Source organism: Bombina bombina, chromosome 1 (assembly GCF_027579735.1).
Source record: "Bombina bombina isolate aBomBom1 chromosome 1, aBomBom1.pri, whole genome shotgun sequence".
Lineage (NCBI taxonomy): Eukaryota > Metazoa > Chordata > Amphibia > Anura > Bombinatoridae > Bombina > Bombina bombina.
Window position 1 is genome coordinate 580,900,993 of NC_069499.1, and position 15,327 is coordinate 580,916,319.

A 15,327-nucleotide genomic window follows, 5' to 3' on the forward strand; every position below is an offset into this window, starting at 1 on the left:
AGTAGAAACTGCTCCCTCCACCTTAGGGACCGTTTGCCATAAGTCCCGTGTGGTGGCGTCTATTGGAAACATCTTTCTAAATATCGGAGGGGGTGAGAACGGCACACCGGGTCTATCCCACTCCTTAGTAACAATTTCAGTAAGTCTCTTAGGTATAGGAAAAACGTCAGTACTCGCCGGTACCGCAAAATATTTATCCAACCTACACATTTTCTCTGGTATTGCAACTGTGTTACAATCATTCAGAGCCGCTAACACCTCCCCTAGTAATACACGGAGGTTTTCCAGCTTAAATTTAAAATTTTAAATATCTGAATCCAGTTTGTTTGGATCAGAACCGTCACCTGCAGAATGAAGCTCTCCGTCCTCATGTTCTGCAAATTGTGACGCAGTGTCTGACATGGCCCTAATATTATCAGCGCACTCTGTTCTCACCCCAGAGTGATCACGCTTACCTCTTAGTTCTGGTAATTTAGCCAAAACTTCAGTCATAACAGTAGCCATATCCTTTAATGTGATTTGTAATGGCCGCCCAGATGTACTCGGCGCTACAATATCACGCACCTCCCGAGCGGGAGATGCAGGTACTGACACGTGAGGCGAGTTAGTCGGCATAACTCTCCCCTCGTTGTTTGGTGAAATATGTTCAATTTGTACTGATTGACTTTTATTTAAAGTAGCATCAATACAGTTAGTACATAAATTTCTATTGGGCTCCACTTTGGCTTTAGCACATATAGCACAGATATATTCCTCTGAATCAGACATGTTTAACACACTAGCAAATAAACTAGCAACTTGGAAATACTTTTCAAGTAATTTACTATAATATGAAAACGTACTGTGCCTATAAGAAGCACAGAAAAAGTTATGACAGTTGAAAATTAATAAACTGAAAAGTTATAGCATCAAATCTTTGTCAAAAACACAATTTTAGCAAAGGATTGCTCCCATTAGCAAAGGATAACTAACCCTGATAGCAGAAAAAAAAAAAAAAAAATACAGAAATAAACGTTTTTTTATCACAGTCAACTACAATCTCACAGCTCTGCTGTGAGTGATTACCTCCCTCAAAACAAGTTTTGAAGACCCCTGAGTTCTGTAGAGATGAACCGGATCATGCAGGGAAGACAATAAACTTCTGACTGAATTTTTTGATGTCTCCCCCTCACACATAACAGTGAGAGAGATCAGTAAACTGTCATAAATTAAATAAAACGACTGCCAAGTGGAAAAAAATAGTGCCCAAAACATTTTTTCACCCAGTACCTCAGAAAATTAAACGATTTTACATGCCAGCAAAAAACGTTTAACATTAATAAATTGAGTGTTATTAAAAAGCCTGTTGCTAGTCCCTGCAAATTAGGCTAAAGTTTTATGCATACAGTATAATTCCAGTGAAGTGCCATTCCCCAGAATACTGAAGTGTAAAATATACATACATGACAGCCTGATACCAGTTGCTGCTACTGCATTTAAGGCTGAGTTTACATTATATCGGTATGGCAGAATTTTCTCATCAATTCCATTGTCAGAAAATAATAAGCTGCTACATACCTCTTTGCAGATTAATCTGCCCGCTGTCCCCTGATCTGAAGTTTACCTCTCCTCAGATGGCCGAGAAACAGCAATATGATCTTAACTACTCCGGCTAAAATCATAGAAAAACTCAGGTAGATTCTTCTTCAAATTCTACCAGAGAAGGAATAACACACTCCGGTGCTATTATAAAATAACAAACTTTTGATTGAAGGTATGAAACTAAGTATAAACACCACAGTCCTCTCACACATCCTATCTATTCATTGGGTGCAAGAGAATGACTGGTAATGGCAGTTAGGGGAGGAGCTATATAGCAGCTCTGCTGGGTGAATCCTCTTGCACTTCCTGTTGGGGAGGAGTTAATATCCCATAAGTAATGGATGATCCGTGGACTGGATACACTTAACAAGAGAAAACAATTTTACAGTACACTGTCCCTTTAAGGACTAACCATTTATCATGTAACAAATCCTTTAATTAGTTTCCTTGCTTCCTTGCAAAAACAATATATTTATATGATGCATCAGGTGGACAGTTTTTTTTCATACAACAAATATCACTTAAAACTAAAACTGCTTATTAATAATACACATATTTAAAACATGCTTATGACTTTAATGTTGTAACAATAAGACTTCAAAATACCTCATTACAACGTCATTTTTACAGCGATACATACAAGCTCAGATCATCTCGCATACCAGCAATTCACTCTCCCCTTATTCCTTCCCTCCGGAAAATAAATATTCAAATTAACATACCAAAGACACATAAAACACAATAAGATCAACTTTCCACCAAATTTACAATGTATTTGAAAAATTCCCGAAATCGTAAGGAATGGCCATCTCCCCACGATTTGAGAAATATTTCAAACCAGGATAAAAAACATCCTCCGTTCCTTTTTTATTTATTTATTTATTTTTTATTTTGTTATTCTGTTGATCTAAGCAACTCTTTGACACATAATACTAGACACATAACACATGACACATCCAAATATACAAAATTTACTTTTCATTACTGCAAACAAAAGAAAGAAAAAATTATACTTTTTTTTTAAAATTTCTCTTCACTGACTCTACACAGCTGCTCACTGACAGATTTTTTTTATGATCCCCCCCCCTCCCTTTCTAGAGTGGGTGCCTTTCTGCCTGAAATATTTCTGCTTTTTTTTTTTTTTTAACAGTTTGTTAACCGTTTTGTAGACATTACAAATGCAATAACATTTTCCTCTTCTCTGTGCATTATTAACAATACTTACACCACGTTTCTTTAACAACACAAAAAGAGCAGCAGTAATAAAATGCACAGTCACTTAATATATATTTTAAGCACAAAACAGCACAGCAATTATATAGCAATAAAAAGCAAGCAAGCAAACAAATTAGTATCCAATTTCCAGTGATAGGTAACAAAAATCTACTATAGGAATGTATAGGGACAACTTCAACACAGCAATGCCAATTTGCCCGGGGAACGTAACTTAAAAACACCGTCAAATTGCATGCTAAATTAACTTGCGCGCTTACCAGACAGGACTACAATACCTGTCATAAACTAGCACAGGACTACAATACCTGTCTAGAACTAGCACAGGACTATTAACCTGTCTAGAGGGATTTATCACAAGTGCCGAGACAGGACTCAAACCTTCGCACAAACCCTGCTTCTTTCTTTAATGCAGGAATCCCTTTTTTAACCCTTTATCATAAATTCAAAACCAACTAAATTTAGGTTCAGATTCACAGAGGGAAAGCAGAGTAAATAAACACTGATCCACTCCCCAGTGTAAATCCCAATTCTGACACCAGAAACTGTTGCATATTGGTTTCAGGAGGGGGGTGTCAGTTCAGGACTGAGCATCAGGCACACCATACCAGCTGGAAATCAGTACTTATCTGTTCAGGACGTCCAGGAGAATAGATTTCAGACCACGCAGCTATGATTCCAAAAGCTATTCTGTTTATTACCAGTTGTTAGGCACTTTTATAGCCAAGAATTACAGCATATAGGTTTAACAAGTGACGTATTCATAATTACATCATTTCACATAGTATTTCTATAAGAACAAAGAAAGTCATTTAAAATATAATTGAAAGAAAAGGAGTGTTAGGGAGTCATTTCTACAGAAATACTTAACTACAGATAAACAGTAACTGGGCCTTCTAGCCCAGCACAAATCACAGCCGTTTGACATCTTGTAGAGATAACAATGCATCCAAGCACATCGTCAGGGTCATTCTCAGGGCTATTATATCAATGCAAGTCTCCCTAACATCAGCATATTTCTTACTACATAATAAACCACTATAATAAAAGATTCATTACCCAAGATGGATGCCTAAGACAAAATGGCGGTGAAGAACAAGATGGCGCTAGTCATGCTAACAATAATTCCTAACAATAGCAATACATGATCTTAATTCTGGTAAGAGCCCCGGCCCAGATGGCTTCTCAACTTATTATTATAAAACCCTTGCTCCAATATTAATTCCTCAGCTATTACAAAACTTTAATAAAGTAAATGTACATAACCGCTTCCCTCGGGCTATGCTGGAAGCCCATATCACTGTACTTCCGAAACCAGGAAAATCCCCAGATACACCCCAAAATTTTAGACCCATCTCATTGTTAAATGTGGATGTAAAACTATTTGCCAAAATCTTAGCCTTACGAATCAATAAATTCCTCCCGAAATTAATACATATGAATCAAGTTGGCTTCACACCTTACAGAGAAGCGAGGGATAATACCTTGAAAATTCTGACCCTACTTGAATATGCACAAATACAGAACATTCCATCTATCTTTCTGGCCATGGATGCCGAAAAGGCCTTTGATAGATTGGATTGGGCCTTCTTGAGAAGTTCACTTGAAAGACTGGGAATGGGAGAAAATTTTATTAACAAAATATTTACACTATATAATTCACCTACAGCCAAAATTAAACTTAATGACTCCTTATCCGGTAAAGTTTGGATTAATAATGGTACTAGACAGGGATGCCCCTTATCACCAATTTTATTTGTATTGACAATTGAAATCTTAGCCACAGCAATTAGACATAACCCTAACATAAAAGGCATTCAGATCCAAGATACCCAATACAAGCAGGCACTATATGCCAATGATATTATTTTAACACTTACTAACCCACGATTGTCTCTGGAGGCACTAAAAAAGGAAGTTGACAAATATAGTACATTCTCAGGATTCAAAATCAACCCCACAAAATCAGAGATGCTGGGGGTACATATACCCGAACAAGAGTTGCAAGAGATTGCAAATAAACACCACTATATCTTACCTCCTCTATCAAATATTTAGGAATCCAAATAACATATAACCAAGACCTTTTATTCAAATTGAATTACCAGACCCTAATAGATGAGGTGCAACAAGAATTAAGTCCTGGATAGGAAGAATGGAAGCATTTAAGATGACCAGCCTGCCAAAAATCTTATATAAACTCCAAACTATACCTATTCCCAGTTCCATCATCATATTTGACCACTCTCCAAAATATTTTTAATACATATATCTGGCAAAATAAAAGACCACGCATAGCAAAAAAAATTATATATAGAAATAGGAAAAATGGAGGTTTAGGGGTCCCTAATTTGGTTTACTATAGACAGGCAGCTATCCTCAATCGGGTTATAGACTGGTGTAAGCACGGAGAATGCAAAGAATGGGTGCGGTTGGAACAACAAATAGCCAACTGTCCTAATGTGGGAGGAATGTGCTAGATTAATAGATTGCATAGAATTATATCTCTAATAAGACCACGGGTATTTCCTCTAATCCCTCACCATTAACACCGATCTTACATAACCCAGAGATCCCGTTGAGACAGCTCCCTGCCAGCAAAATATGGTCCAATATAAATACATTGATCCCAGTTCACTCACTTATAAGTAATGGAAAACTGAAACCACAGGAGGAGATGGGAGAAATGACCTCATTATTTGTAAATGACTGGTACACATGCCAACAACAACTACATTTCATTTCACATAATATACAGAAATCCAACTTAACTAGACCCCTCACAATATTTGAAAATGTATGCTACTCACAATCTCCCACCAAAGGAGGCCTGTCAATGTTATATAAAATGTTAATAGAACATCACTCCAGATCTCTACCAGCTTATTGTAAGACTTGGGAAACTGACCTACAAAAAGAAAATCTCGCAAAAAGAATGGGCCATAATTTTTAATAATATGGGAAAGTCCTCATCCTCGATGAGTATTGTAGAAACTAATCTGAAACTTCTATATAGATGGTATCTCACCCCACTTAGACTTTCAAAAATATATATTACTACAAACAGTGCATGTTGGAGAGGTTGTGGTGGGGAAGGTTCACTAGTCCACATATAGTGGAACTGCCCCTACATTAGACAATACTGGATGAAAATCAAAGACGAAATAGAGAAATGCTTGTCCCACAAGATCCAGTTGGACCCCCTGGTCTTGCTCTTTAATTACCCCCCTAAATTAAAATGCAAACTTAGACTAAAATTGTTATCCGTAATGACAAACGGGGCCAAACAATTATTACCAAGATTCTGGAAAAGCTTGAAAATCCCCACAACCATTGAATGGCAAAACCACATTGCACAGATCTTAATTCTAGAGAAATACCATTATACACATTCACAAAAACTGGAGTTTTATAATAATGTAAAGTTTATATGGGAAGATTACTTGGCATCAATGTAAATAATTGATTTGTGATATAATTTATAGCTTTACTCTGTATTACAGTAAATGACACACCTATGTACCCATTATTTTAAGATATGTTTTATCTTTAACTGTGATGCTATGCCACTTTCTGTTATGTACTTATGTTTTTCTTTTTTGCTACAATAAAGGAAATTTAAAAAAATAAATAAATAAATAAAAGTAACAGTGACAATTCCTAAAGGTGCAAAGATTTGAAACTGTTATACAAATATTATAGCATTCAGATAAGCAATAAGTACATATAGTCACAAAGTCTTTTAAAGGAATAATCCCAGTAGCAAATCCAAACCAACAAAAAGGGTATAAGGTGGATCATTTACAGGAAATAATCGGAAGCTGCACTCTCCTCACATCAGCGTGGCAAGACGTCTAACAGAAAAAATGAGAAGAAAAAGAGAGGCGCTTGTGTGTACCAGTAAAAAAATTAAATGGCTTAATTTCACCCACAACAGGGTATTCACATTTCAGAAGAGCACTCAGACAGTGCTATCAGGCGCGGACTGGGTACTCATCAGCAACCCAGGTTACTGAACACTCCAGCATGTATACAGGAACACCTTGGACTCTATTCTCCTAGAGCTGGAAAAAAGACTGCCAACACAAGCAGCTCCACAGAACAGGACAGGTGGTCAAGGTACACCCAGGGACTTCCACGCAGAGCAGAAACAGTCCAAATAAAGATGATTGGTATAAGGTAGTGAAGTTTGTAGTAATGATCAGTAGTTAATTTATGCCCTACCTTATGGTTCCTGTTTTTACTACTTTTAATGTTTTAATAAAGTTGAATTTTATTTAACATTGGAACCTCTACTCATCATTACTACAAACCTCACTACCTTATACCAATCATCTTTATGTGGACTGTTTCTGCTCTGTGTGGAAGTCCCTGGGTGTACCTTGACCACCTGTCCTGTTCTGTGGAGCTGCTTGTGTTGGCAGTCTTTTTTCCAGCTCTAGGAGAATAGAGCCCAAGGTGTTCCTGTATACACGCTGGAGTGTTCAGCAAGCTGGGTTGCTGATGAGTACCCAGTCCGCGCCTGATAGCACTGTCTGAGTTCTCTACTGAAATGTGAGTACCCTGTTGTGGGTGAAATTAAGCCATTTAATTTTTTTACTGGTACACACAAGCGCCTCTCTTTTTCTTCTCATTTTGTCCTGCAACTTCGTTGCATGGCCACCTAATAATAATAATAAAAATAATAATCAAAACAAAAACAATAGGTGTCCTGCAACTGCATTGCTTGGCCACCTAATAATCTTAACAAAAACAATAGGTGTCCTGCAACTGCGTTGCTTGGCCACCTAATAATAATAAAAATAATAATAATAATCTTAACAAAAACAATAGGTGTCCTGCAACTGTGTTGCTTGGCCACCTAATAATAATAATAAAAATAATAATATTAATCTTAACAAAAAAAAATAGGTATCCTGCAACTGCGTTGCTTGGCCACCTAATAATAATCCTGACAATAACGATAGGTTGTCCTGCAAAGCAGTTGAATGGCCACCTAATAATCCGGACAATAACAATAGGTTGTCCTGCAACTGCGTTGCTTGGCCACCTAATAATCTTAACAAAAACAATAGGTGTCCTGCAACTGCGTTGCTTGGCCACCTAATAATAATAAAAATAATAATAATAATCTTAACAAAAACAATAGGTGTCCTGCAACTGCATTGCTTGGCCACCTAATAATAATAATAATAATACAAATAATAATAATCTTAACAAAAACAATAGGTATCCTGCAACTGCGTTGCTTGGTCACCTAACAATAATCCTAAAAATAACAATAGGTTGTCCTGCAACTTCGTTGCATGGCCACCTAATAATAAAACTGACAATAACAATAGGTTGTCCTGTAACTTTGTTGCATGGCCACCTAATAATAATATTAATCCTGACAATACCAAAAGGTTGTCCTGCAACATCGTTGCATGGCCACCTAATAATAATCCTGAAAAAAACAATAGGTTGTCTAGAAACTACGTTGCTTGGCCACTTCAAACTGCCCCTTTTTCAGTTCTTTTGAGAGACTTGCATTTTAGCCCATTAGTGCTCACTCCTCAGTAAATTCACGTGCATTAGCTCAATGTTATCCATATGAAACACATGAACTAACGCCCTCCAGTTGTGAAAACTTGTCAAAATGCATTTAGAATAGATGTGGCCTTCAAAGTTTAAGAAATTAGCATATGGACCTCCTAGGTTTAGCTTTCAACTAAGAATACCAATAGAACAAAGCAAAATTGGTGATAAAAGTAAATTGGAAAGTTGTTTAAAATGACATGCCCTACTTGAATCATGAAAGTTTATTTTGGACTTGTCTGTCCCTTAAAGAAAAGATGCTGATAGTTATGGATATATTGTGTACTCATATAATTATGATCTAATGGTGAGTCATTTTTTATTATACTGGACTGCTTGATTTCTGGTGTGTAACAAAACAACACATTTTAAAGCTAAATTAAAGCTTACTCCCTGTTTCAGAAATGTCTCAGTAGCAGTAAAGTCATCATGCAGGTGTAGTTATCAGATGCATATGCTCACAGATGGAAGTAAAGCTAGCATGTGATATGTACCAGCAAAATATGCTTCTTGTACATTATTAGTAATATGCCTAATAATTCAGCTATATGGGTTATTGTTCTTACATTAAATTATATTTTGTTTCTTTATATTGAAAGAAAAACAGACAGTTTTCAAGGAGAGGGTAAAAATAAAAGTTATGATAAATAATGTCTATCATTACAGAACACCTGTACAGAGCAGCATATCTAATATGTAACATATCAGGTACAAATAATTAACACCTAAATTACAAGTTTTGCTCTAAACCCGGTGCGTAATAACGCTAAAAATTTAGTGGTACCGCACTTTCCCTATCGCTGCCATTACAAGTTACAAAAAAACCTTATTGTGTTGTGTGTTATGGTGCATTAAGCTCCATACCGCACAAAAGCAAAAGTCCTGACTTTACGTGCTCGTGCAAGTTTTTCCCCATAGACATCAATGGAGAAAAATTGTTAGAAAAAAACACCTGCGATTATGGAATGGTTATCGCTATAATGCAATCCCCATTGATGTCTATGGGGACAAGAAGTTTATGTAAAACTCTAACACCCTTACATAAACCCCTAGTCTAAATAATCACTAATCCGCAAATACTCAACTCAACCTATTAATAACCTAAACCGCTTTTTTATTTTGGGGTGGCTTTTTTGTTTTTATAGGGGTATTAGATTAGGTTTCATTTTTTTTGTTTTTGATAATTTTGTTTATTATTTATTGTAATCTTAGATTTTTTTTATTTCTCGTAATTTTTAAATTTTGTAATTTAGGATTTTTATTTTTGATATATATATATATTTTTTTTAAATAGTTATGTTAGTTTTATTTATAGATTAAGCTTATTTTTTTTTATTTCACAGGTAAGTTTTTTTTTGTTTAAAGGTAGTTATAATGTAAGTTTATTTAAAGTTTGCGGGTGTTAGGTTTACTGGTTAATAGTTTATGTTTGTTTGTTGCAATGTGGGGGGTGGTTTAGGGGTTAATACGTTTATTTAGGTATTCTCTATGTGGGTGTTTGGCGGTTTAAGGTTAGTGGAATAGCCTGACCGCACAACCTATAATACGGGTGACCTAAAAATTCCACACTCAAAAACGAAATTTATGCTTACCTGATAAATTTATTTATTTTTTGACACGGTAAGTCCACGGATCATCTAATTACTATTGGGAATATCACTCCTGCCCAGCAGGAGGCGGCAAAGAGCACCACAGCAAAGCTATTAAATTATATCACCTCTCTTCAGCAACAAGGTGCAGAGATACCTGAGGTTCATAATAAGACAAAAAAACTGTCTTAAAAAAACAGGGCCGGCCGTGGACTCACCGTGTCAAGAAATAAATAAATTTATCAGGTAAGCATAAATTTCGTTTTCTTTCTAATGACACGGTGAGTCCACGGATCATCTAATTACTATTGGGAATTAATACCCTAGCTAGAGGACACAGATAATAAGGGAAGGACAAGACAGGGAACCTAAACAGAAGGCACCACTGCTTGAAGAACCTTTCTCCCAAAAGAAGCCTCAGCCGAGGCAAAAGTATCAAATTTATAGAATTTTGAAAAAGTGTGAAGAGAGGACCAAGTTTCAGCCTTGCAAATCTGTTCCACAGAAGCTTCATTTTTGAATGCCGAGTAAGAGGAAACAGCTCTCGTAGAATGAGCCATGACCCTCTCAGGAGGCTGCTGTCCAGCAGTTTCATAGGCCAAGCCAATTATACTCTTCAGCCACAAAGAAAGAGAAGTAGCCGTAGCTTTCTGCCCCTTACGTTTTCCAGAGAAAACCACAGAGCAGAAGACTAGCGAAAATACTTAGACGTCTGTAAATAGAATTTTAACGCACACACCACGTCTAAGTTGTGCAGCAGACATTCCTTATGAGAAGATGGGTTAGGACATAAAGAAGGAAGAACGAACAATCTCCTGATTAATGTTCCTATCCAAAACCACTTTAGGGAGAAACCCTAACTTAGTACACAAAACTACCTTATCCGAATAAAAAATAAGGTAAGGAGACTTACCTTTGAGCTCTGAGACTCAAAGGTAAGATGAAATAGCAACAAGAAACAAAACCTTCCAAGATAACAATTTAATATCTAAGGAATGCATAAGCTCAAACGGAGCCTGTTGAAGAACCTTAAGAACAAGGTTAAGACTCCAGGGTAACAGGTTTAAACACTGGCCTGATTCTGACCAAGGCCTGACAGAACGATTGCACGTCTGGTACATCTGCCAGACGTTTATGTAACAAAATAGACAAGGAAAATATTTGATCTTTCAAAGAACTTGCCGATAAACCCTTCTCCAAACCCTCTTGGAGAAAAGACAGAATTCTAGGAATCAGAACTCTACTCCAAGAGTAGCCTCTGGATTCACACCAATACAGATATTTATGCCATATCTTGTAGTAAATCTTCCTGGTAAATGGCTTATGAGCCTCAATCATGGTCTCAATGGCCGACTCAGAAAATCCCCGCTTAGATAGGATTAAGCTTCAATTTCCAAGCAGTCAGTTTCAGAAAAACGAGATTTGGATGAAGGAAGGGCCCCTGAAGTAGAAGGTGCTTCCTCAGTGGAAGTCTCCAAGGTGGGAGAGATGACATCACCAACACCCTCTTCTGTTTGATTTGAGCAATGACTCAAGGAAGGAGAGTGAACGGAGGAAATAGGTATGCGAGACTGAAATTCCAAGGGACCACCAGAGCATCTATCAGTACAGCCTGAGGATCCCTCAACCTCGACCCGTACCTTGGGAGCTTGGCATTCTGACGAGATGCCATGAGATCCAGTTCTGGCTGTTCCCATTTGAGGATCAAGCTGGAAAACAGCTCTGGATGGAGTTCCCACTCCCCCAGGTGAAAGGTCAGTCTGCTCAGAAAATCTGCTTCCCAATTGTCCACTCCTGGAATATGGATCACAGATAGACAGCAGTTGTACCTTGCATTGAAGATTCAGTGTACAGCGGCGACCGTATGAAGATGATACTCTGTGCCGTATGTCTTCAGGACGGACCCGCTCCGAGCCCCGGGATGAAGATAGAAGATGCTGTCTGGATGAAGATAGAAGAGGCCTCCTGGATGAAGACTTCTCGACGCCTGGATGAGGACTTCGCCGCCTGGATGAAGATCATTCAAGCGGGACTGTAAAGTTTTTTTAAGGTTTTTTTTGGGTGGGTTTTTTTTTTTTTTTATAAAAGAGCTAAATGCCCTTTTCATGGCAAAGCAAAAGAGCTAAATGCCCTTTTAAGGACAATGCCCATACAAATGCCCTTTTCAGGGTAATGGTTAGCTTAGGTTTTTTTAGATAGTTTTTTTTATTTTGTGGGTTTGGGGGTGGGGGTTTGTAATGTGGGCCTTTGTATTTTTTTCCAGGTAAAAGAGCTGTTTAACTTAGGGCAATGTCCTACAAAAGGCCATTTTAAGGGCTATTGGTAGTTTATTCTAGATTAGGTTTTTTATTTTGGGGTGGTTTTTTTTTTAGGAATAAGTAATAATTTTTTATTATTTTGTATAATTTTGTTTTTTATTTTTTTGTAATGGTAGGCTTTTTATTTTTGCAATGTTATGTTTTAGTGTAAGGCAGCTTAGGTTTTATTTCACAGGTAAGTTTTAATTTATTTTAACTAGGTAGTTAGTAAATAGTTAATAACTATTTACTAACTAGTCTACCTAGTTAAAATAAATACAAACTTACATGTGAAATAAAAATAAAACCTTAGCTAGCTACAATATGACTTTTAGTTATATTGTAGCTAGCTTAGGTTTTATTTCACATGTATGTTTTTAGTTTTAAATAGGTATTACTTAGTTAATATTTGTAAGTTTAATTTAGCTCTATTTTAATTATGATAAAGTTAGGGGGTTTTAGGGTTACGTTAGGGTTAGGTTTAGGGTTAGGTTTAGGGGTTACTAGTTTAAATTAGTTTATTGCAATGTGTTTAGGGGTTAAAATGTTTATTATAGTGGCGGCGGAATTAGGTCTTAATAACTTTAGTATAGGGGGGGTGATGTGAGCGGACGGCAGATTAGGGGTTAATAATATTTAAATAGTGTTTGCGATGTGGGAGGGTGGCGGTTTAGGGGTTAATAACTTTAGTATAGTGGCGGTGATGTCGGGGAGCGGCGGAATAGGGGTTAATAATTTTTATTAGTGGCGACGATGTCGGGAGCAGCAAATTAGGGGTTAATAAGTTTAATATAGTATTTGCGATGCGGTAGGGCCTCAGTATAGGGGTTAATAGGTAGTCTATGTGTGTTAGTGTACTTTGTAACACATTAGTTATGAGTTTTATGTAACAGTTTTGTAGTGTTAAACTCATAACTAATGCTTTTAGATTGCGGAACGGATCTTGACGGTATAGGCTGCAACACAAGCTTTTTAGCCTCACCACAAAACTTGTAATACCGGCGAACGATTATCGTTGGTGGGTGGGAGCATTGGGGGTGGACGGTCCATCGCTACCCGGCATCCGGTTCCTCTATGTGCAATGCGCACACGCCGCAACCACTGGCCATCAATGAAATTTAATAGGAAGGAGGGAGAGGGAGGGGGAAAAATATGGATCAAAGGATCTGGGAGGGAGAGGGTGGTTTTGAGGGGGGGGGCTACTACACTACAGAAAAAATCAATTTATTAAAAAAAAACAAAAAAAACTTTTTTAGCAAAATGGGTACTGGCAAACAGTACCCAAGGTAGCGGGGTGAAGGTTAGAGAGCTGTTTAGGGGAGATCAGGGAGGTTGGGGGCTTAGGGGGGTCCATCAGAGCTACATAATTATTATAAAAAAAAAAAAAAAAGCCTTTTATTTTAGTATTCAAGATGGCGGGGACAATTGTGGGGTGGAGGAGGGAAGAGAGCTGTTTGGGAGGGATCAGGGGATGTGATGTGATGTGTCAGGTGGGAGGATGATCTCTACACTAAAGCTAAAATTAACCCTACAAGCTCCCTAATTAACCCCTTCTCTGCTGGGCATAATACATGTGTGGTGCGCAGCATTTAGCAGCCTTCTAATTACCAAAAAGCAACGCCAAAGCCATATATGTCTGCTATTTCTGAACAAAGGGGATCCCAGAGAAGCATTTACAACTATTTGTGCCATAATTGCACAAGCTGTTTGTAAATAATTTCAGTGAGAAACCTAAAATTGTAAAAAATTTAACAATTTTTTTTATTTGATCGCATTTGGTGGTGAAATGGTGGCATGAAATATACCAAAATGGGCCTAGATAAATACTTGGGGGTGTTTACTACACTACACTAAAGCTAAAAATAACCCTACACGCTCCCTAATTAACCCCTTCACTGCTGGGCATAATACATGTGTGGTGCGCAGCGGCATTTAGCGGCCTACTAATTACCATAAAGCAATACCAAAGCCATATATGTCTGCTATTTCTGAACAAAGGGGATCCCAGAGAAGCATTTACAACCATTTGTGCCATAATTGCACAAGCTGTTTGTAAATAATTTCAGTGAGAAAACTAAAGTTTGTGAAAAAGTGAACAATTTTTTTTATTTGATCGCATTTGGCGGTGAAATGGTGGCATAAAATATACCAAAATGGGCCTAGATCAATATTTTAGGTTGTTTACTAAAAAAAAATATATACATTTCAAAGGATATTCAGGGATTCCTGACAGATATCAGTGTTACAATGTAACTATAGCTAATTTTGAAAAACAAATGGTTTGGAAATAGCAAAATGCTACTTGTATTTATTGCCCTATAACTTACAAAAAAAGCAAAGAACATGTAAACATTGGGTATTTCTAAACTCAGGACAAAATTTTGAAACTATTTAGCATAGGGGTTTTTTGGTGGCTATAGATGTGTAACAGATTTTCGGGGTCAAAGTTAGAAAAAGTGTGTTTTTCCATTTTTTTCCTCATATTTTATAATTTTTTATAGTAAATTATAAGATATGATGAAAATAATGGTATCTTTAGAAAGTCCATTTAATTGCGAGAAAAACGGTATATAATATGTGTAGGTTCAGTAAATGAGTAAGAGGAAAATTACAGCTAAACACAAACACAGCAGAAATGCAAAAATAGCCTTGGTCCCAGACGGTCAAGAAATGGAAAAGTGCTCTGGTCATGAAGGGGTTAAAGATATTTTGGACATTCTACACAGAATATTTGTGAAATTTCTCTCCAGAAACGGTTGCACCAATATCTTCATCTCTGCATCTATTGCTGCATCATTAGCCACAGAAGATTTTATTTTCACATTGTAGCACTCATTAAACTAAATAATAGTTATGTTATGATTTCTCTTTCATTTGTAAGAGAGGTTGTTACTAGACATGTGCGTTTCGATTTGTTTTGAATCGAAATTCGGCCGAATTTGTTAAATTTGGAGATTTGGATTGGTTCGAATTTCCGAATTACGGTAGTACAGAATCTAGCGAATAAATACGAATTAGTTCGGATTTATTTGTTACATTCAGATGGCAAT